Here is a 24,932-nt window from a genome sequence, read left to right as displayed (position 1 = left end):
CCCCCCCCCCCCCCCCGCTTTGGAATGGATTATTAAAGGATCATTCAAAATTCTCCTTTACGATGAACATCTTTTGCAAATTCTTTCTGTGACTTCAGTTCACCATTAAACCTAACGTCCCTAATTCATCTTAGAGATTCTTCTTTATTCTCAGGAATGGAAGATAGATACACTAACTGAATCTTTTAGGGGGTTGTGGGGTTAGTAAAGGAAATTCCATGACAAAGGAAATAAATGACTTTTACTGGAAAAAAGTAAAAGTTTTTACTGGTTTTATTTTTTATCACGCAAATCAAGTCTACATTATCAAAAGAAATGTTCTTTGTGAGATCTTTTGGCAAATGATTGATGCCATCCCTGTGGCTGCTGAAAACTTCCCTGCGTTTGCACAGGCCACATTTCTCTAATCTTATTTCCATGAAAACTCCAGTGGAGAGTGACAGCCTATGTGGCAACACTTGACTGTGTCACATGACAACAGGGCAGATCAGAGTCCGACAAAGGAACCACACTGGTCTCTGTTGTCAATCTTATTAACAGAAAAATGGATCATTAAAAAGGGGCATGTGAAATTATAGACCTAATTTAGTTCCTGTGTATTAACTAGCAATTCGATAAGGCCTGAGAGCAGCCTTCATGCACTGGTTTAAAAATCTATTTAGTCTAGTCCCTAGAAAAGACAGAGACCTGCTGATCTCTCTCCCCTTCTCCAAAACCTGTTTTCTGCAGACTTAGAGAATATTCAGTCTTATAAAAGATGGAGGTATTATTTTAAAATGTTTCTCACATTTTAATTTTAGATGTAATTCAGGGAGAACAAATCATTTGTTTCCTGATTTGAAGATTTGGTTTTATACTTTGAAATGTTTCATTAAAATCTCTGTGATTCTTTTTAACTTTGGCACTACTGTTTAAAAAGATTTGCTTATAAGAGTCACCCATTTGACTCTAATTTTATCTCTCTATTGCTGTCACAAATACCATTGTTAAAAATTGCTATTGAATTCGGAAATAATTAGGGGAAATGTGACAAGCAGAGAGATTTATTACAAACCTAAATGCCTATAAATTCGAAAAGTAACTATAGTGATTAGTTCATCCTTCATAACTTTTGTTTTTTAAGACACATCTTAGTGATATTTTTAGGTGTAATGGAGAACCAAATAGAGAAATCAAGGAGAATATCCTGTGATTCTAACTTTCAACAATATGCACTTTATAAAAAATATATTTTTTAAAAAATAAGGAGCCACTCACTTAATGAGGAGTTATCAGTTCAGCTTATACTGCATATTCCCAAGATAGTAAGAGGATAGTATTTTCCTCTATACTAACTTTACAGACAGAACATGGCAAAAAAGGTAGACCAAATTTTATGTTTTGGTGGCTGGTTGAAAATAAAATATTTATACTTTTTTAACATTGATAACCAGTTGTACTAACCATATAGAAATATAATAGGTAAAGGATACCATTTAAAGTAACAACAAATAGAGAAGATCTCTAGGTATTACATTAAAAGAAGTGTCTCTTTATGTGGACAAAACTAACCTTCACTAAGAAACACATGAATGACTTGAGTAAATGTCTTCCAAATTGGAAAACAAAGTATTGTGTGAATGCCAACACTTTCCCAAATGATGTTTACATTTGATGCAATCCTCTTCAAACATTTGAATTCTTGAGAAAATTTTCTCAAGTTCATTTGAAAGTGAAACCATTCAGAATTGCCATTTTGGAAAAAGAATTATAAGACATAACTTGCTAAAGACTTGAACATATTAAAAAACTAAAAACATGAAATATCATAGTATGTGTCATGATAGATAGGCAGATCAACAAAACAGGGTAGATACAATAGAAAAAAAAAACACCCAGATTAAAGTTTTTAATACATGATTTAGTACATGATTAAAATGACATTTTCAATGACTTTCCAATGAGTAGGGAGAAGAATGAAATTGTTCAATAACTTGAATGGTTGGATATGTTTTCAAAGGTCACATTTTTATTTTGCTTGTATCAGAAGTGCCACAACATAGTGTGCTATACTGGGCCTGGATCCAGATGAGCTGGGATGAGATGCTCTCAGTTACCAGAGTGGCTGGTAAACTCCACTGTAAGCCCCCCAGAATGCCATGAAAAATAGCAATTTCTGATGCAAAACATGCTAGAAAGCAATGGGTTCAAAAATTAAATGTAAATGAAACTGTTAAAGAACTGCCAGAAAATATGATCAAATGACTTGGGTCCAGGAAGTCCTCTGGAAAATTAAAACAGAAGTTGTGAAGGAAAATGAGAAGATTTGATGAGATAAAATGAAAATTTCTAAACCTCAATAGTAACAGAGTTAAAGGGCAAGTGACAAAATGTGGAAAATATCCAGCAAAGTAGAAATAATTGAAACATCCTACAAATCTATAAGGGAAATACAGAAGGCTCCATATTTTTAGAAAGTGAAAGTATGAAAGAAATTTATACCAATGGTTTTTAAAAACCATCAGTCTTGGGAAAAATGTTAAAGATCATTTACATCAAATAAATGCAAATTAAAAGAACAGTGATATTTTTTCAGTTATCAAATGAGTAGAGATAAAAAGATTCCTAATTCCCAGGGTTGACTAGCACATGGGACATTGAGCACTTTCATATATTACTGAGGAGTAAGTGATCTGAGATAAACTGTTAAAGAAATATTTGAAAATCAATTTTCTAGGCCTTTAAATTTTTTATACACTAGGAACTGGGGTTGTGGCTCAGTGGTAGAGCACTTTCCTGGCACATATAGGGCACTGGGTTCAATTCTCAGCATAAATAAATAAATAAACAAATAAAATAAAGGTATTGTGTCCATCTGCAACTAGAAAATATTTTTTTAAAAGTCCACAAACTATAACTTATAAATCTTAGGATCTATTCTAAGTAAATAATTAGAGATGGGGCCAAAGTTCATTATTAAATGTTCATCTCAGCATAATCTATAAAAGGAACAACTTAAAGAAATTTAAAAGTTCTTTAAGAGGAATATCTAGACAGTTTGTTACGTTTTTACTATGGCATTCTCTTTAGTCATTGAAAATGTTACAGAAAATGCTTATCAACTGATAAGAGAAGATATTCACACTATAAGGCCAAGCAATAAAATGCAAGTTTTAAGAATATGATACCATTTCTGTAAGTCAATCAATACATAAGCAAACAAAAACATAGTTAGGCAGACAGCAAAATGTAAATGATTATCTAATATATCTAAAGCATAGATAACGTTTACCTCCTCTAGATTTTTTTTCATTTTTTAAGTTAACTACACTAAACATATTCTTTTCTACCTATTTGTTTTAGTCAGCTTTTTTGTTGCTGTGACCCAGAGACCCAACAAGAACAATTAGAGAATGAAAAGTTTATTTGGGGGCTTACAGTGTCAGAGATCTCAGTCCATAAAAGGCCAACTCCATTCTTTGGGAGCTGAGGTGAAGCAGAACATCATGGCGGAAGGGTGTGGTGGAGGAAAGCAGCTGGGAATCTAGCACCAGGAAGCAGAGAGAGACTAAGCCCAGCTCACAAAATATATACCTAAAGGTATGCCCCTTGCAGCTGCACTGACCACCTCCTGCAGCCACACTCTACCTGCCTACAGTTACCTCTCAGTTAATCCCTACCAGTGATTAATGCACTGATTGGGTTAAAGCTCTCATAACCCAATTGTTTCTCCACTGAACTTTCTTGCACTGTCTCACACATGAGCTTTTTTGGGGGAAAGATCATATCTATACCTTAACACTATTTTTAAAAGATTTTATGAAAATACAAAAAAATTTAAACTATGGTTCATTCCATTTTAACTATGCTCATATATGCATGATTTGAGTTGCTGATGAAAACTGTGGCCACGTATCAGGACTAACATCAGAGAACTGGTATTCTATTATTGATTTGCTGCAATCATAGAAGATAGGTATGATTTCGAAGATGGCATGACAAAACAGGATCAAAATATTCAGTCGGATTCATGCACTAGCCAAGATTCCACAATTCTAGTCTTGCCATTCCACAGAGATAGCTTTGCCTGAATAAATACTTTTTCAACATCTAATATATATATGGTAATTTTTATAAATTTTGAAAATTCCTACTCTTACTTAAATTGCAGAGCTGTACATCATTTTTCTGATGAAAATTATACTAAAATTCACTATTATTTTATATTTGTTATGAACAATTTATTTAGTACTATATTTCAATCTTATTTATTAGTTAAGAAGTAGTTTTACTTTTAGAACTGTAAATAAAAAGGGAATGCTTGATCTAACCTGTCTTGGTGGCACATACTAAGTGAGATATGGCCTCTGTGTTCATGGGTTTGAGAACTTAAAAAATTAATGACATACTGTGATTTATTTGTTTTTTTCAGATGCAAAATATTGAAATCTAATATTTCCATAAAAATTATTATGTTGAAAATGTATTCTTTTAAATTTTATTAATTTAAGAATTAAAAGTCAATTTTATTATACATAGTTGAAATTTACAAAATGATGTTTGAGAGACATAAAATAATTTTCAGGATGAATATCTTTTACCCCCTTGATTAAATTTGTTTCTAGAAAAAAATTGTAATGCTACTATAAATAAAATTGTTTTCTGTTTTCTTTTCAGCTATTTTTTTATTTGTATAAATGCAGTTATTTTTTACATGTTTATCTAATATCTTGCAAATTTACTGAATTTCTTTATTAGTTCTATCAACTATTTTGTGGCTATTTGGGATTTTCTACATACTGGGTCATGTAACTGGCAAATAGACATAATGCTAGCTTCTCCTTTTTGGGAGAGTGCCTTTTATTTCTTTTATTAACCTGATTGATCTCCTTGCACTTCCAGGACTATGATGAATAGAAATAAGGAAAATGGGCATCCCTGACTTGTACTCAATCTTAGTGGAAAGCTTTCATTTTTTTCCCACTGATGATGATGTTAGTTGTGGGTTTTTCATAAATGCCCTTTATTATATTGAAGAACTTTTCTTCCAAAACCGTTAAGTTTTTATTAAGAAAGAAAACTGAACTTGTCAATTGTTTTTATTTAATTCAGTTTACATATATTTCACATAAACTGACTTGTATTTATGAAACTAGTTCTGCAGACCAGGCCACAAAGTCAGGATGTATAATTGTGTGTGTGTGTGTGTGTGTGTGTGTGTGTGCATGTGTTGCTGGAGGTGAAACTCAGGGCTTCATGCATGCTAAGCAAGGGCTCTACCACTGAGCCACATCCCCAGCCCCACTATGTATAATTTTTTGGTGTGTTGAATTTCAATTGCTAATATTTTATTGAGGATTTTTGTATCAATTTTCATCAGAAATATCGGCTTTCCATGGTTTTCTTGTTTGTTCACTTTTGTTTTTGTTTTTTGTTTGTTTGTTTCTTGTGATGTTTTTGTCTGGCTTAGGATCAAGGTGATCCTGGCCTTGTAAAATGGATTGGAAAATATTTACTCTAGCTTTAAGTTTTGGAAGAATTTAAGAAGTATTGGTAATAATTATTTGACTGTTTGGCAGAATTCAGCCAATCTAGTTCTGAAATTGTCTTTGTTGGAAGGATTCTAATTACTTCTTCAATTTGTTTACTGATTATTGGTCTGTATAAGCTTTCTTACTGATTTAATTTTGGTAGATTATAGTTTTTAGGAATATTATCCTTGCTTATCTAGTTTGTTGGCGTTACAACAGTCCCACCTTTTTTAATTTCTAAGGTATCTGTTGAAATAATATCTCCACTCTCATTTCTGTTTTTATTTATTTGAGTCTTCTCTTTTTTTTCCTCTTTAGTCTGCAAGGACTTTGTTGATTTTATTTATTCTTTCAAAGAATTAACTCTTGGTTTTTATTAATTTTTCTGTTTTGAGCTTTATTATTTCCTTCCTTCCTTTCTTGGATTTAGTTTATTTTTCTCTTTCCCTAAAGCATAAGGACAGATTATTTATTTGGGGTTTTTCTTCTTTTTTAATGTATCCATTTAATGCTATAAATTTCCTTTTTATAACTGCTTTTGCTGTATCTCATAGGGTTTGATAAGTTTTTTCCACTGTTGTTTATCTCAATGCAATTTTAAGTTTCTTTTACCCATTTCTTTTAATTTTCTTTTACCCATTCAGGTGCATGTTGTCAATTTTATATAGTGTAAATTTTTCTAGATTCTTCCTGTTATTGACTTCTTATGTCATACCATAGTGCTTGGAAATAATACTAGTTATGACTTTTAATCCTCTTGAATTTGTTAAGACTTTTTTATACCTAAGTTATTGTCTATCCTAGAGAATGTACTATAAACAATTGAAAAGAATGTGCATTCACTTTCTGTTTAATGGAATGTTCTATTTATCAGTTATGTCCATTTGATCTGAAATTCAATTCAAGTCCAATACTTGTAAAATTTCTGTCTGATTTACCTATCCACTCATTGTTTGAGTAGTTAAGTCTCCTACTATTATTGTATTTCTATTTCTTTTTTCATGTCTATTAATATTCAGCCATATTATATGGATGAGCACTATGATACTGGGTGCATATATACATATGCACATATAGATACACACACACACATACTTATAATTGTGTCTTCTTGATTAATTGATCCCTTTATTTTAAATAATGACCAATTTTGGCTCTTGTAACAGTTTTTAACTGTTACAGAAAATAGAAGCCTATTTTATCTCTTATAAACTAGCAACTTTGTCTCTCTTTTGATTACTATTTCATTGGAACAAACCATCCCTTTACTTTCCGCCATAATGTTATAATAGACCTCCTGTGGGCAGCATATAGTTGTATCTTTTTTTTTAAAATCCATTCAGCTATTCTATGTCTTTTAATTGGAGCATTTAATCTATTTATACCCAAGTTCATTATTGATAGGTAAGGACTTACTCTTGCCATTTTGTTAATTGTTTTCTGGTTGTTTTATACATTATTTGTTCCTCTCTTCCCTTCTTGTTGTCTAATTTTGTGGTTTGGTGATTTTCAGTGTTAAGCTTTTATTTTTCTCTCGTTCTCATCTGTGCATTGGTTGAAATTTTTTGTCTTTGTGGTTATCACGGGGCTTTAAAAAACCATAGTTATAATGGGTTAGTTTAAGCTAACAAAAACTTAGTTTTGGTTACATACAAATATTCTAGGATTTAATGCTTCTATACAAATTACATTTTTGTCACCACAATTTATATAATTTTATATTGCATATTCCTCAACAGTTGATTACAGCCATAGTAATTTTTGACCATTTTGTTTGTTGCCATAGCAATGAAAAATAAGATGTCAGGATTCTTAGTAGCTCAGACTTTATAGTTTTTCCTGTTCTCATTTTCTCCATAGTCAAAAGATTTAACTGCTGGGATTCTTCTTGATACTGGGTCTGACATGGGCCCCAGGTGCCACATGGTGCTGTTTCCCAGAGCACAGGTACTCAACACTACAGTGGAGCTGGAGGTCTGGGTTCAATGTCTTGTTGAACTGTTGTGAAATCTATGACTTAGATGCAGGTTCACGCTCTTAGGCACAATTGGATACAACTGTTCCACCAAACCAAGGAATTTAACTCTGAGTCCCTTACAAATAACTCAGGCTCAGGAGGAACAGATATATCGCTGACTCTCTCCAAGGGGTCAGAGTGATCAGAGGGCAACACTGGCACAGTTCCAGAGAAAATGCGGTATTCCAGAGGCTCAGGGCCAGCAGGCAGGGCATAGCTACAATTCAGGTTCCAGAACCAACAGGGTACAGTGGCAGCTTGGGCACTGGGACAAAGACTAATGTATAGTGGTGACTTTGAACCTTGGAGTGGTGAGACATAGTGGTGGTCCAGGTTTTGTGTGGCCAGGCACAGTGACATCAATATCTCAGAAATGGTGTGGTGAAGTGATGGTTGTGGTTCTGGAGATTGGGAAGCAGGGCAATGTTGGCTTCATTCCCCAGAGAAGTGGGTCAGCTCAGCAGCTCAGACTCGGGAAAACTGGTCAGCATAATTGGAGGAAGGTCACTGCACTCTTCATGAGAGTATGGGGAGTTATAGACCAGCCAAGTTTATGTTTCCATAGGGAGCCAGGTGACATGTAGCTAAAGCACCAGAGTCATGACTGTTTCCTTCGGTCAAAGCTCTAAATACCTAAGGCTGAGGTACTGGTTTAATTCAGGTACCAAAGGAATGCACCTGCTTTACCAGCTCAGGTGTGGCTTCCCCTCTGGGCTGGAGCATCTGGTCCCTAAGGGGCAGAATGCCAGTGAAAGTATCTGCTCCCCTGGACCAAAGCTCTAATTTTCTGGAGGCAGAGCACTGGATTGGTTCAGGCACATAGGGCCATGGATGCTCTGCCAGCTTGGTGCAGCTTCTCCTGATCCCAGAGAGGCAGGGCACTATGTGAGCTTGGGTGCTGCAGCCACAGCTGTTCTGTTGGGCCTCTGCACCAAGTAACCATGAATGTGGTATAGTTCCTGGAATGGGGAGGTCCTGGAATGGGGAAGATGGAGTGCCTCCTAGGTGTCTTGTTCCCAGGGAATAAAGAGCTATAGCCACTCAAATGGGGAAGGGTGCACTGCCATGTGGGTGGGCACGGTGCGATGATGTCAGACCTTAGGGATGGAAAGATATACTGGCTAAAGGCCTCAGGAACAGCAGGCAGTCAATGGCTCCTATTGTGCAGTGGCAGCTTGGGTCAGTGAGGGTCAGGGTACAATGTAGGCTCCATCTCTGGAGTCCTGCAGCTGGGTACATTCCAAATAGCTCCCTCAAGTTGAGTTCAGGATTTGTGAGGACTGTATAATTCTCTAGTATCAAAGGCAACATCTGTCTGCCATGGTATTGGGGGTTGCTGGGGGACTCTTGGCTTCCTTTTCCCCAAGGGAGATGTCCTTCCTGGTTGTGAGCTGCCCTTGACTCCAGAGGTGGTGTGGCAGAAAGAACATGCTTTGTACCTTTCTCTAAATGGCCATCCTGAGTTTCTATGCTCCACAGATCTCTACTGGTCCATTCTTGTACTCCAACACTCACCTTTAGTCATTGTAATTGAAATTTAGTTGTTTGTTCATTGTGTGGGTCCATTGTTATGGGAGGGATGAGCATTAGGCACTTCTAATTCACCACCTTAATGATATGTGACAATGCATATTCTTGTATGAAGTTTAAAAAATTGAAGTCAAATGATGGGGTTCAAAGAAGAGAGTTCATGTCCATGAGCAAGTACATTCAGCAAAATGTCTTAAACATTTTGGAATCTTTAAATACGCTTTTTATTTCAAGGGATTTGTTTGAATAAAATTGGTCAAGGATGATTGTGTGATTTATGATATCATGTTGGTGATTCTCAGAAAATTCTGGTTACTTAGACTGCTTTTACTTCAGGTAGCTCTCCCAGTGAACTTGGGGCTGAACTTGTATCTGGAATGCACACATGAAAGGCCCTCCTGACAGAAGTCCAAGGCTCGTCTTAGTGGATCATGGGTAGTGCTCCACAGCATGAGTCACTGGTGTTTTGAAGCAGCAATTCGGCCATAATGTGTTTCCATGGTTTCCACACTTATCACTGTCTCCCTTGGTAATGAGCACCAATAAAATATGACCTGACTGAATTATAGCAAGAGAAGAATCTGAAGAACACTCTTTTTATAGTTTCTTTTCTTATAAAACACTTGGCTGACTCCTTTTGCTAAGGCTATCTTAAAATTTACTGTTCAATGCAGTATGAGGTAATTGGCTTTTAGTATTTCAGGATGATTCTGTGCTGCAATCAGATCAATATTGTGTGCCTTGTCTGTGTTATTAGAAGAAAAGGAAATCTGCCTAGAACTACTGGAGAGTGGCACAAGTAGGAAAAAGCTCAGTGCTGCCAATGTCCCTAACATGCTTGAAATGTGCAAAACTCCACAGGTCACTGCATGCAGCAGTAACCGATGGAACTGTCAGGTAGTGGTGAATTAAAAATCAATTGTAATAGAAGTGATCTTCCTTGGAGCTGCTTTGAGACACACAGTATTCAACTTTCAGCTGGCCATGGTGGGTGATGGTAGCAATAGAAACAGTTTTTCATGCTGTGGGGTTTAAGGGTCACAGTTATGTTGACATTGTTCGTGGAGGATTCAACAACTCATTATGTTTTCTGTGCTAGACTGTCTTTTTGTTTCATAAAAATTGCACCATTATTAGGACAAAGGGCCTGCTTCCTGCCACCCTTAAACCCAAGTCCCCCTCCCCTCCACTGCAGTCCCTTCTCCCTCTCCTCTTGGTTTTCCTGCACCTGGCTTGACAAGCCCTTTGGCTTCCCTTGTTGGGTGTGGAGGTGAGGGCTTTACCAGTGGATTCTTTGGAGCCTGTCTTAGAGGGAGATGTGACATGATTTTGTTGTCATGAAGGACCTTTCATCTCAAGCTTTTGGCAGATTAGTACAGCAAGCCAGGGCCGCTCTTCCTGGGGCAATGCAACCTGACAGCAGGCATCCTGGCTGCTTGGGCTTTTACTGTTGATGAAGCCTGAGTCATGCAGAGAAAATCCCTGGCAACAAGCTATAGGGGCCTATTTTTTTTTTCCTGACTACTGGGAAAGCCCTGTGGATTTAGAAAACTCTGGTCACAGCCATATTATTCTATCATTTGCTAGTTGTGTAAGTTTAATCAACTTAATTGCCATCTCTTATGTACAGGGCCCTCATTCACAAAAAGGGCAAAAACAGTGATTTCTATAACACAGTAATGGTGAATTTTAAGTGAGATAATGCATCTAATGATGGGGCATATGATAAAACTCGATAAATGTCATATAATTGTATCATGGTTTTTGAGATACAACATTTTTTTAATCATTGCACATTCCTAGCCATTTGAGGCAGTAGACTACTTTTATTCAGGATAATATGTATCTATATCTATATCTATCTATCTATCTATCTATCTATAGATATAGATATATTTTGAAGGATATATATATATATATATATATATATATATCCTTCAAGAAGTACTTTTATCTTTCCAGAGGCTATTAAAATTCTATTATACTAATAAACATTAATAATGTATATGCTGAATGTCTGTTAAAATGTCTTATTATAAATACTTTTGCTTTCAGCTCTACAGACGTGCTCAGAAATGGTATAGATTCTGGGGCAGATGACTCTATGAATTTCATGGTGTAAGGAAGTAATGACTCCCACTTTAGGTAAGTTTGAAAATACACCCTTCCTTGTCTAAACTAAGTGGCAAGTCCAAATCAGGAAACAACCAAGAAATGATTTCTGTACTCTTGGGTCTGTTTTCATTAAGTCTTTATCAATTATGTATTGAGTAGCTATTGAGTTATATATATGAAGTGTTATGTGCTATGTGTTTTGGGACTATATAAAACAAATAAGACACAGCTTGATGATCCCCGAGAGCATCCTATAGTAAGAATATATTACATGCAAAAAAAAGTTGGTGTAAAAAATTAAGAGTTATATAAATACAGGAGTTCGGAACATTCCCTTTTACACACACACACACACACACACACACACAAAAGTTCAGATTTTGCCTATGTCTGTTGAAGAGGCACTTAATGCCTAGGATAAAAGTAGACTAGGACCTTCAGCCACTTGAAGGCTCCCTCCCTGGACCCTCTTTAGAGATGGTGCATCCATTTACATAAGAGTAAAGTTATGCTGGATATTTTTCTTAAAAAAGAATTGTGGGAACTCAAAACTTAATTGAGGGAGGATGCATAAAATAGAGATGTGATCTCTTTTAAACCACAAGCTGAAAAAATGACTATCCTGGCTATACATAAATTTTATTAATGTAATTAATTTGTAGACATTTCCTGCTCTGATATTTTCTAATTCAATATTTTAAAGTGTTCATAGACTTTATTTTATTTATTTTTATTATTTGGGGGGTACTGGGGATTGAACTCAGGGGCACTCAAACACTGAGCCACAGCCCCAGCCCTATTTTGTATTTGTATTTAGATATAGGGTCTCACTGAGTTGCTAAGCCCCTTGAAGTTGCTGAGGCTGGCTTTGAACTCTGCGATCCTCCTGACTCAGCCTCCTGAGCCGCTGGGGTTACAGACGTGCACTACCATGCCTGGCCTATTCATAGACTTTACATGTCATAGTGGATATTGTGCTGAAACAGGCAGGCATAAAAAGAATACCTTTGGGGAAGTGAGAGGAGAAAACTTTGTGAAACTCCAGGGAGCCACCTCTAAAGAGGAACTTCTCTAACTCCTCTTCCCTAAGTATTGGCATTTATTTTTCAAACAAAAATGATAGCAGAAAGGACCACTTTGTGACTTGAGCATTATTTAGGGAAAACAGGTCTCCCTATGACCCAGGAGATAAGAGGTATCTTATGCTGATAGTTTCCAAACTTCACAAGACAACCTTTTGGGTGGTTCAGTTCGAATGTTCACAGAAATTTCTGTGTAATGCACTTCCACAAATATCATGTTGGCTAGTGGGAAGAGAAATGTCATAAGGTAATTAAGGCCACTGACGAAATGTAATAAAAGTGCTATTATTTCTGAAAATATGTTATATAAACATGCATTTGCTTTTTACACTACTTGAGTTAGGCCCCATGAAAATGACTTAGGATATAGCTGGTCTCTTTTTGTGGCCTGTTTATGGGCCCAGAGAATGTGCATCTTCTCTGACCTCACCTGCTAAGTTGTTAATTGACTATTCCAATACGAGAAGTTCGTAACTGTATGTAGAAAAGTCATTGTGACTTAGAGATAAACAAGTTGATTTTCTCCATTGCTATGCTGAGCCTCATTTCAGTACTTTTTAAAGGTACTGCTTATATCAGGTAATTGGAGAAGTTTCTGATAGTTTTGCTACATTCTCCCTTACAGAATTACTTTTTTGGTGATTATATTTTCTTATAAGTTAGAGTCACTCAATGGGCTGAATGAATGTGTATAAATAAATAAAATTCCATTTGTAAAAATGAACTTGCAAATGTGGAATTTATAATTCATGCGACTAGACAAAAATACTCTCCAAAGCCACTAAAGTTTTGGGCTTCTTATTGAATAGATCCATTTTGCTTCAACTGCCCTTTTCATTCTGAAAGCTGTTAGCATCATTTCTAGCACATGACAGTAGTGCCCTGTACACATGTGACAAAGTGATCCTTCCTCTTGGTATGTTGCAAACTATTTCACTTTTCTGTTGCCCAGCCAAGAATACTTATGAATCTCCACCTACAATTCTGTGCCGTCATTTATTTAACATATAAATTCATATTCAGAAGACTTAATAACATATGCTCTGACTTTTGGAACACCTAATGACTGCTTTTTAGAGCACCTAATGACTGCTAGAACCTAAATAGGTTCCGAACCCTGCTATGTTGCAGAGTGTAGGATTTGGAGTCAGAGAAAGTCTCAGGTTACCCCTGCCCCATATATTAACTGTTGCATGTCAAGTTAGCAATTCTGAAGGTCCCTGGTCAGTTTCAGAACTATATCACTGAAGATGAAACCAAGAAATACACCACCAGTTCTCACAGTTTCCTCTGTGCACTTATACTGCATCCTTCAGATGGGAAACAGACCCACTGCCTCTTCTTAGGAACTTCTGCAGTTGTCAGAGGGGATTCCATGCATGTTTACAGGGAAGAGCTCAGGGACCCGGTACTTCATTCTCTAGAGCATAACATGCTCTTATGCTCCTTGTCACAGCTGCATACACTCCAAAGGAAGAGACCAAGGGCTTTGGAGAGGTAGAAAGCCAAGCACAGAGTCACTGCACAGTCTTGGACTGGCGCCAACCACTCCACCCCCAAGTACACGTGGGATAAAGTGTTCTGCTCTTCAAAGCAGGTCATGGAAATTATTTTATGAAAAGTACCTGGGATGTTGCCAAGCTCTATTTTGGTTCATTAGACCATCTATTATTAACACATGGTTTCATAATGATCACATGGTCTGAATTCTTTCCTTCCATGCACATCATGGTGGTTTCCCCCTATTTCTAGTGTGTGCTGACAGTGGAGGTAACCCATGGTGCACACTGAATTTTTAAATTTGATCATCAGAACACTGGCAGAATTTTTTTTCTGATAAATGCAGGTCTTCTGAGCAATTATTGATGGACTTTGGCATTAGGCTCACCTTTCAGAAGATGAAACAAAGAAACACAAATTATCTTTGTGGATGTGCATCTGAGCACTGGAAAGAAATGCAAGGTGAAATGAAATGGTTAAGAACCTTGGAAGAAAATAACCATGTCCTTATTAAGTGGGGTTGAAAATACAGACACTAACAAAATATTCCAATTTTTAAATTAGTGTGGGAAATGGTACAACTCATGACTAGATATTTTAAAAAGTAAAAGCAGCTCAAAAGGTATGAGATTCGAAATACATTCTGATGCATAATTCTGGAAGACTTTGATAAAAAGGCAATTTAAGAAACTAGTATATCAGGTGAGGCCTTCCTATCTATTTTTAGGAGGATTTTGGTCCCCAAAGGAAGGGTTAGTATATACAGATGAAACAGTTTTACATACCCATGATATGTAGTGTTTTCCAAAAAGATTGAAGTTTGGCACTATTTATTCACCTTTGTAACTAACTCCAGCATCTCTAGGGTCACCAAGTTCCTGTCATGGGTTCTAGAGTTTGGAGGACTTTTGTCACTATTCAAATAGGAAGTTGTATCTTGTGTTGCTGGTATATGTGATGAAACAGAAAAATACAGAGAGATCCAAATACTCAAAAATAGGGTGGCAGAGACACCTAGTTGCCATACCCCTTAGCGACTCTCCTTTTCTTCATTATTACAGAACTCTGATTTTATTTGGCAAGGGTGGACAATGTAATTCAAAGAAAAGTATACATTTTGCAGCCTCCCTTACACCTTGATATGACTTTGTCACTATATTCTGGGCAATAAAATACAACAACAGGTGTTAATGTGACTTTTGGGTTGAAATTATTCAGCTAAGAAAGGGGGTCTTTGCGTGTCTTTGCTCTTCTGACTACTGTAGTCTTGCAATGCAGTCGTGGTCCAGCCTAAACCGTCTACCTCTGACTTCTTTTACTTTAGGGAAAAAAATTGTATTTTGATTAAATTATATTATTTTGAGGAATGTTATATGTTATATGCAGCTGAAATTAATCAATTAGGATTTTAAGTAGATTTTAAGAGCAGGATGTGTATGTGGGTATAAATCCAAGGTGGAGGAAACTTTAAAGGAATTCTATTTCCTAGAATGTACTTACAGATAGAAATGGTGATTTAAAGGAGAAAAGACACATTCCATAGGAAGAATTATTGCCATGTCACCCTCATTTTGGGGGACCTTGTTTTTAGATTACCAGCTTTCACTTAGTAGCTAATATTATTAGAGGATTTCTAGGTACTGTTTTAAGTATTTTTTATGAATCATGTTCCACAGCCATTGCATCAGGTTCTATTAAACTCTCTATATTGGAAATGATGAAATGGAGGCATACATATTTGAATAATGGACTTGATCTAATGAAACATAATTATTTAGCAATGAAGAAAGAATAAAAACTCATGTGAGTTCAGAGCTCACTATCTTTCCTAGTATACTTCACTGTCTTTCAATGTAGTTGTAAAGATAAGGTTGTAGTATTCAATTTTATGCCAATAGGGTGGAGGAATGTGAGACATGCATTTAGATAAATTCAAGATGCTCAATTAACACCAATTGGGAGGGAAGTCTGCTGGTGCTTGCCAAAGTTTCTTACTTGATTGGTTTATGCTTAAAATTTTTATTAATGACTGTGAATATAGAAGATATATTTATTGAGCTTGAGAGGAAGGATTAGAATAAGTTTAGCCTGGAAAAGAGAAGGCTCATGAAAATGCAGTAGTCTCATTAAACACTTATTCTATAATTTTAAAGCTTTATCCTCCAGTATCATCAGTTCATATCCTGATTGAATGGTGAGAATGCTAAGTGGCACAAGACCAATGGAGACAATACTTTGCAATATCACAATAATTGACAGTTTCATTGAAAACTTACATATGAATTTACAATTTGATTCAGAAATTTCACTTCTAAGATATTACAAAGATTCACTAATGAGAATTTTTTAAAAAGCAGAAGATTGAACAAATGAATGCCAATTGACAAAGCTTTCCATTGCAAATAATTTGTAAAAGTAAAAGACTGAAAACAACCCCCAAATTAATCAATAAGGCACTTATTGAATAAACTCTGGTATACTCACTCCACTGCATTGTAAAATCGAATGAGAAATTTTTTATATACTTTACTGAAAGATCTCTGTGATATAATATAAGGTGAATAAAGCAGTGTGCAGACAACTTTACATAGCATGCTACCTTTTACTTAGGAAAGGTTTATTGGAGGGGGATGAGGAGAGAGATGAATATAATCATTTATTAAAAATTAGAATGAAAACCCAGAAATTATGTTAAATGCTGAATAAAGAGGGAGGGAGCTTACAAGGATAGATGTTAGAGTTTTCTGAATATAGTTTGATTACACATGTACCTTTCTAATCATATAAATATTTTATATAAATATAAAATAAAGTGATATTTAAAAGTATAATCTCATTTATAACTGAAAGGAAAATGTAACAAATGATATCAACTATGCATCTAGCTGATGGTGTTACTACACAGGAAGAAAATAATTCACGTGACTCTAGAAAACATTGATGTCTGTTCATCCTTAATGAATAACAACAAAACCTTAAACTGTTTTTAATATTTATATTGTAGAAGCTAGTGTAGGCATAGTTAATGTGAGACTGTTCTTATAAAATAAAAATAGGATAGTGCTAATAATGGATTCTTCAGTTTTACAGAAGGATATACACACAAGAAACACATATGCACATACATAAAGGTATGAATACGTGTGTGCATATATGTTTCTAAGTAAAAGCTTTGTAGTCTGGATTTAAGGAGAATCAGTGTGAACTCATGATGTATTTTCATCTTTAAAGACCTACAAACAATGACTAATTCCAGAGCAGCCAGCACCTTCAGAATCCAGACTATGGATTCTGAAGAGGCCATTCAAATAGAAACAGACTAGTGAAAGGTGGGACAAGCTGAGGATTATGGAGGATAATAATTACAGTGAAATAAAACACATCAAATTTACCTGTATTCGTAAGTTCATAATAATATTTTAAAACCTCTTACTTATCATATTTCTTGATGAGGATATTAGGGAACTAGTAATTTTGACATCTGGTAAATAAAGGTAAAGAAGCATCTACCTGCTTTACCTATATAAATTGCATTTCAGAATAAGCAAATAATTGACAAAAAATAAAAATAAAGAGGAATGATACAATTCAAATGTGCCACTTGTTGTATTAATAAATTTAAGTAAAAGTCATCAATGGCTTGAAAATTACAAAGAGAGAGGTATCCAGATAGGATTTTCCTCCTGGTAGAAGCACACAACGTCTCTTGGGACCTATTCTGAATTAATCCTGAGCTGGAATCTCTTCAGATTTCTAGATACAACAATTTTGCCTCTGCCAGATGACAAAGGAAATACTAACAATATGATGGTGATGTAGAAAACTCCAGATACTAAAAAATACCCTCCAGGATAAATAATCTCGTTTCTTCAACAAATAAACTTTTAGTGAAAAACTAAAAATGAGATGGATAGGGCACCTGCAGATTAAAAGAGACTTAAGTTACATATTAAGAAAGTGTAGCAGTACGATCACCTTTGAATCCTGATTCAAAGGATCAAAGGGAGGAAAAATGTGAACACTAGAAAATTTAAGATACTTAGGAATTAGCTTTATTTGGCAGGGGGCATGACAATGATATTGTGGTTTTTAAAAAGTCAGAGTCCTTATGCTTTAAAGAAATAGTGAATCATATGGGTGACATTGTACAGTCATCCAAATAGGATTTGCTTCAAAGCAATCCAGGGAGGGAAAACTGGGTGAAGATAAAGATGAAAGAAGATCGCCCACAAGTGGATCTATTCACAGCTGGGCAGTAGGTACAGGCAGGGCATTCATTATTGTATTATATCTACTTTTGTGTATGTTTCAAATTTTCTGTAATAAAATGTAAAAATTAAAATTTATCTCTTAATTTAAAATATTTCTGTTTACAAAAACAATCTGCTAGAAATCTACAGATGTAGAAGTTTAAAAAAGAAATTTATAAGAACAGAAAAAAGAAAATGAAACCTTGAAGGAAAAGGCTAACAGAATTTGAGCACAGGTCACACATTTGATTTGCAGTGGAGTGAAGAAGGAACAAATTAGATGTCCAGAAAGTAACTCCAGCGCTCTTTCTATTCATGGCTGACTCTTAGTCAAAGGAATGGATGCCAAAGGGAGCCCAGTGTTTTCTGGGTCAATAAAGGGAACCAATCAGTCAAAGTTATACAAAAGCATACTTGATCAGAAAATAAAAATTTTTCCTAAAATGGAGACTATCAAGCAGCACATGGGCTTTTCTTTAGATTTCACGCAGCTCAGGTCTGGATGAACACAGGTAGATGCTGGATAGCCACCTTAGAGGGATCTTGTAGGAAGAATTCCTCTATCAGCTTTGGAGGCTGGACCAAGGGAGCTTGAAGTTCCCTTCTTACTTGCTGATATCACCATTCTATAATGAGATGATGCTTCTGGTTAACTCCTGCTGGAGACTGGCATGTACCAGAAGCAGCACAAGAATCTGACCTGGAAAGAATTTTAAAAACACTTGATTTTCAAATACAAACTATGTAGTCCCTCACAAACTCAAACTTAAATTCTCATATTGGTGATATTGAATAAGTATAGTTTTGCCAAGTTGGACTTTAGTACATTTACTGAATTCCTAGAAAGTAAAAAGTGCCCAGATAATAAAGAGGCCAGGCCCTTGTCTGCATGCCAAGTTCCCAGATGGGTTTGGTGCCTCAAGCTCTTGCTTTCCCTTTGCTGTGAGTAGCCTGTGGCATGTATACTTGAGCTCATTTTTCTGCAGGAAACCAGCTCCTAGACAAGGTTCCATTGCCCACCTTGTAGAGCCATTTTTGATCTTTCAGCAACGTGTCTCCATTCCCACATATTTTTCTTTCAACTTTATTTCTAAGTGAAATATGAAGATTTATTCTTCTTAAAAAATAAGCTCCTATGGTCAATAAACAACTGGGATAAGTGCTGAGGGGGGCATTTTGCAATGACCCGTATAACCGATTGAGCTATTCTGCTGATTCCAAAGAGAAACTGACCACATAGTCTACATCAGAGTGGGTCAGGGCCCTTACTGCCTCAGTGACCAGCATTCAGAACCTCAAAGTTTGTCTTGTAATTGATGAATTCAGAAGGATACAGTGTGGGCCTACCAAAATTCTATAAGGGAGTCCATTCCATCTCTGTGACGTTCTTTCCTCTACTTTCTTTCTCTTAGTTGTCAGTGACATGAATCTCTGCCATTCTACATGGAATATTTCAGATCTAATTCTAATAGCTCCTACATTTCAAGAGATGGATATAAATACCAGATGGATATTACAAGAAAATTGGATTGCTCTGCAGTGAGTGATATATGGAAAGGCCATTTCCCAAACAAGCAAAATTGTAACAGTAAGATGTATTTAAAATAAAATGCTTCATAGATCAAAGGTGATGCTGTCTTTGGTAAAGTGTGAAATTGTTCCTTCTGTTGGGCAGAATTTGGATCAAACACACACAAAAATTGGAACATGAGCAGCTTGCTAATTATTTATTAATTATGTTATTGTCTACCTCAACTATCTTTCTGTAATACAGCAGTAAGAGTCTTTAAAAGTCTATATATTAATATGTTTTCATGCTCAGTCCAGAGCAAATCTGGATTTTTCCTGCAGAAAAATCAACCCAGCTCTATAGTTCTAAAGAGCTGACTTTAAACAGGTATCAACTCTTCAGATTTTGCTGGATTTCCAACATAATAGATAAAAATGTTCTGCATCCATTACTCGATTCTATTTCCTCTTTTATGTTTCAGTCCATACATTAGTCCATACACCCTCTACTATCTTCCACTCATTCTTCCACCTTCCTTAATCATTTCAGCACCTGGTTCACAAGTTTGCTTCCCATGCTACTTCTGCCAACATCCTAGGTGTCCTGGTCAAGTTTTGACCAATTCTAGAACCCTAGCATTTAACGCTGAACAATCTGTGTTGAAGCTTCCGTAAATACATTTTTCTTCCCCTATACATTGTAAATCTATTGAAACTGGCATTTCCCATGCAGAAGCCACAATGATGCACCACAAATAATATGAGCTTTTTGGATATTTGCTATGACTCAATATGTTGGAGGATGATTTTCATCTAGGGTTTACTTTCCTTACCCTCCCCCTCCACCTTTAATCCTTCCAAGTCTAGTAGCTATGAAGCCTACAGCAGTAGAAAAGAATGTTTAAAATGAATCAAGCTAAGAATGGGATATACTGTTTTCTTAAAGGAAAATCCAGGAGGAACCAACAGGAAGCTGATCCCAGTGCAGTGTTTCTGCTCCTCTCTTTGTCTACCGTTCAGAGGCCAGATCTCTATGAGAGACCCCACTCTTCTTGCCAGCCTGGGAACTTTCCAAGACCCCTTTCCTATGTTGAATCAAATGCACGGCAATTCACCCCAGGGGCATATCTAAGTGGAGAGTGCAATGATTATTATTTACTTATTTTTGATCAGTAGTGTGATCTGAAGGGGTACAAAGGGGTTTTGTTTATAAGTTTTTGTTAAGTTCTTGGCCTTTCCTTGCCCCTGCCTCTGTAACCAAACAGCCCTGGGAAATCCTGGAGACAGGAGCAAAGGAAAGGACAAGGCAAGCGTGAAACTAACATTTCCTAAACATCCTTAAGATTTTGTAAATTGAGCATTTGGCAAATTTGTTTTTTCAGTAAATTGGTGGTTCTGTAAATTGACTTGGATACTTGGCAAATTGTTTTTCAGTAAATTGGTGGTTTGGTAAATTGACTTGCCTCTCTAAAGCACAGTTATCTCCTAATTGTCTCTTTCTTAGCACAAGGTCATACTGCTGCTTTCATACTCAGTTGAAATAAGGAGGGACAACATGTGCAAGGACACTCTTGCACATCTGCACATGACAAGATGACATATGCGTACCTGTACATGGAATCCACTTCCTGAATTTGAGTCATAAGGTGCAGAACAACTTCTCAACTTCATCCCCTTTTTTCACATTATAGTTTTGACTCACATTAGGCCATCTTGAAAGCAAACATCCCCAGAGTTCATGCATTTAGACTTATTGAGCATTAATCATCACAGTTGAGTGATCATGTTTAAGAATAATGCCAGCTTAAATTGCCATGACAGTTCCATTTGGATGGCTATAACAAAATACCATAGACTGGGTGGCTTATATAAACATATCTCACAGATCTGGAGGCTGGGAAGTCCAAAATCAAGGCACAGAAAGATTTGGTTTCTGGTGCAGATCCACTTCCTGGATCATAGATGGTTATCTTCTCACTATGTCCTCACAAAGTACCAGGCAAGGGAGCTTTCTGGGGCCTCTTTGACAAGGCCCTCATCCCATTCAGGGGGCTTTACTCTGATTATCTCCCAAAAGGTTTCACTTTTTAATACCTTCACATTAAGAGTTAGATTTTAACATATAAATTGGGGGCGGGGGACAGAAACATTCCATCCAGTGCAGGTCCAGTGTGGCTATAAAACATGTTTATGCAAGTGATACTGTCTCAGTAAATCTCAGATGTCTTAAATGCCACATTTCCCTTTTTGCTTACAATGGAATCTAAGCCCTTTAGAAAGATCCAAAGATCCTTAAGAATCTGAGAAATTCAAGAGGAAAAAAAACACAGGAATGCAAATGAGAACAACAATGACATACATTTGTAACCTACAAAATTGACAAAGCCCAAGAAAAGGACCTTTACTGGTATTGGCTCCTACTGTTAGTGAAAATACAAACTGACACAGTGCTTTTGGAAGAGCATTGCAGACACACACTGAGTATCTCCAAGTAATCACTGATCTTTATTTATTTTCTAGGGATATTTCCTAAGGAATTAAAATATAAATATATACAAAAATTACTAACCTAGTGATGTTTGCAAAAGTTCGTAAATGGAGTATATTATGTTACATTTACATGACATGAAAAGGAATACTATGCAAATATTAGGAATTATTAAGATATTTTAAGGGAAACAATAGATATATGAGGGAAACAATAGATTTTTAATCAGTATGTGTAATATAACACTTTCAAACATCGCATATATAATGTCAGGAAAAATATCATCAACAAATGTAATATAAAATTAAGTGATAACCATTATCTTGAAGTTAAGGAGTTGTAAGAGCATTTTGTGGTTTATTTTTTCCTAGACGTGTGTTTTCAAAAATTTCTACAGTTATGTCTTCAATGATATAAGCCCGGTTTTGACCTTTCAAATTTCTTTTAAAAAATTTAATGATTTTGTTTATAAGAAAGAGAGAAAAGGGATTAAACAGCAGCCCTATTTCCCTACCAGAAAGAATTCCATGCCTTTAATCTCCCTCTTTAATTCTTCTCTAGAACAGTTTTTAAAAAGATCACTGATACATTTGAAGGGAATTAACAAAACAAAGGCTTAAACAATAAAATGGAGAAAAGATGAAGCTCATTTAGGAAAATCAGGCAATTTTCATACTCCTGCTCATTCTCTAAACACAAGCTGGCTTTTCTCTGTCTCTGCCTCTCTTAGGTGGAATACATTTCTCTTTCTCAAGCTGTACTTAGCGCAGCAGGGAGCCTGGTGTGAGGAGCCTGATGTAGGACCCCCTGACTGCAGGTGGGAGGATAAAAAATGGCAGAAAAAAAGATACATCATGCCCGTCCAGCCCCTAGCACCCTGGAGGCATTCAGGGGCGGTTCGGGAAAGGGTGCCTATAATAACCGTTATTATTTAATCATTAAAAAAAAAAAAAAAATCAGGGCAGTCCCTTTCAGAAAACAAACAGGAGCCCTGAGCAAGTGTCACCCAGCTCACAAGCAGCTGAGAGCTGTATGCAGCAGCAAATCAACCAGAAAAGCAACTAAGCGATTTCCAGGGTTTCATGGGAAGGAAGAAGATTCCTGAGAGTCCGTTCTCTCCTCTGGGAAAATGGGTCCCAGACGTGCCAGTCTTTTCCCGACTCAGGCCTGCGTCAGCATCCCCAGGCGCTGGAGCCTGCGCCCTCATCATTGCATAATCTGCTGGCGCGCCTGCCCGCCGGCACGCTTGACATTGGCGCCCCCTGCTGGAGAAGCACGAAAATGGCATTTGGGCTACTCCTTTTCCCAAGTTTTCTCCCTTTCCAGGACACTTTTCTCATCGCGCCACCACAGGAAGGGAATTTTCTGCACGAAGCACACCGTGGAGCATCCGCCCGAAGTGGTTTTGGAGGAGGGAAGGCTGGTTCTCAGCATTTTCCCCACTCAAGCTTAGGTCCTTTCCCAGCACCTGCAGGAGGTAGGGGCCAGGCCTCACATGGACAGAGACGACAAAGGGCCAGAACGGATTTCTTAGTGCCCAGGAGAACGTGAAAGGGCTGTTTTTAAAGACTTCTCATGCTTTTAACTCTGCATCTTATCATAGAATCAGACTCTCAGCAACAAACTGCCTGTCATTTCCATAGAACTACAGTGTTATCTTGCTGGGAGCCATTAGCCAAGTAGGTATGACAATTTCCTTGCCAGCGTACCCCATGTTGCTGACATTTTGCAGTGACATTGAATGTAGGTGACCTTGCTCAAGGACCAGGGCGGATTAGGGTGTTCCCGGTTTAACATAATCGGGTTTAGGGCGTTCCCAGTTTAGGTTCCAGGTTTAAGGTTTAAGATTATTCCTGCTGGGAATAGGGCGTATCCTGCTGCCTAAGTTCCCCTTGAGTTCTCACGGGATTCAGACAGTATATTTTGGGAGACAGAAGCCCAGTGAAGGTGAATTTGGGAGAGAACGTGGATTTGGGCAGAGAACGTGGATTTCCCCAGAACGTGTTTGTATACGGCTGGTGTGAGTTCGGGAATAAAGAGTTGCTGTTTGAATCTACAAGCTGTGTGGTGGCTCGTGATTTTGTGCCCAGCCAGACTGCGGCATTATCTCTCTTGCCATAAAATTTTTAGAAATATTTAAAATATAAATGTCTTTCAAAATCTATGACCCCAATATAGTTTGTCCCCAAGGGTTCACGTGTTGAAGGCTTGGTCCCCACTGGTAGAGCTTAATGGGGACTATTTAGGTCATGGGAGGTGCTGCCCTCAGAAGGAAGTAGCTCTTAGGGAACCTGCTTAGTGCTTTAGAGAGGGTGGTTATAAAAAATCAAGACTGGCCCCTTGAGACTCTCTGGCTTCCTATCTGTCCATGTGATCTCTTGGGGTCACTTCCTTTTACCAAAGGTCTGCTTAATCTTGGGCTTTCGGACTCTAAAACTGTGAACTAAATAAATCTCCTTATACATTTCTCAGCATCAGATATTTTGTTATAGCAGTGAAAAAACGGGCTAAGAAAACCCCTGAACCTAGGAAGGGTGCAGCCACACATTTCCCAAGCCACTGTGCACTTACATCACAGAAAGGTTATTTTGCTGAGAAAAAGTGACAGTGACACGTTTTCTTTGCTCAGTTTGAATCAGATGTGACACATGTCTCACCTGAGCTGTAGCTAAATTGTGGTCAGGTTGAGGTGATGACACTGAGCAGAGATGGAGGGGCGGGCAGTGCCATGCAGGCCAAGGAAATGGACCTTTCTCAGAGTACTCTTTCGGAAGCGTTGAGGCCTTGCTTTTAATTTTAATCTGTGATTTATGCCCTTGTCTTCTCACAGTTTTCAATCCCAGCTGCACTAGAATCATTCAGGGAATTTTAAAAAATCAATGATGATCAGGTTCTGCACTAGACGGATTCATTCAGAATCTCTCAGGATGG

The 24,932-nt window shown here is 36.9% G+C and overlaps 1 long non-coding RNA gene across 3 annotated transcripts in view; it reads left to right on the top strand.

The window, feature by feature from the left end:
* The window catches only part of LOC125615498, a 263,521-nt gene extending 242,550 nt beyond the window's left edge, over positions 1–20,971 (top strand). For all 3 annotated transcript variants that reach the window (XR_007346118.1, XR_007346117.1, XR_007346119.1), the window contains exon 7: positions 19,417–20,971. This is a non-coding gene — a long non-coding RNA (uncharacterized LOC125615498). The remainder of the gene's footprint in view (positions 1–19,416) is intronic.
* Positions 20,972–24,932: the final 3,961 nt, after the last annotated feature.

This window comes from Marmota marmota, unplaced genomic scaffold (assembly GCF_001458135.2).
Source record: "Marmota marmota marmota unplaced genomic scaffold, marMar, whole genome shotgun sequence".
Taxonomy (NCBI): domain Eukaryota; kingdom Metazoa; phylum Chordata; class Mammalia; order Rodentia; family Sciuridae; genus Marmota; species Marmota marmota.
Note: the sequence above shows the minus strand (reverse complement) of the source record. Positions and strands in the feature narration are given on the sequence as shown.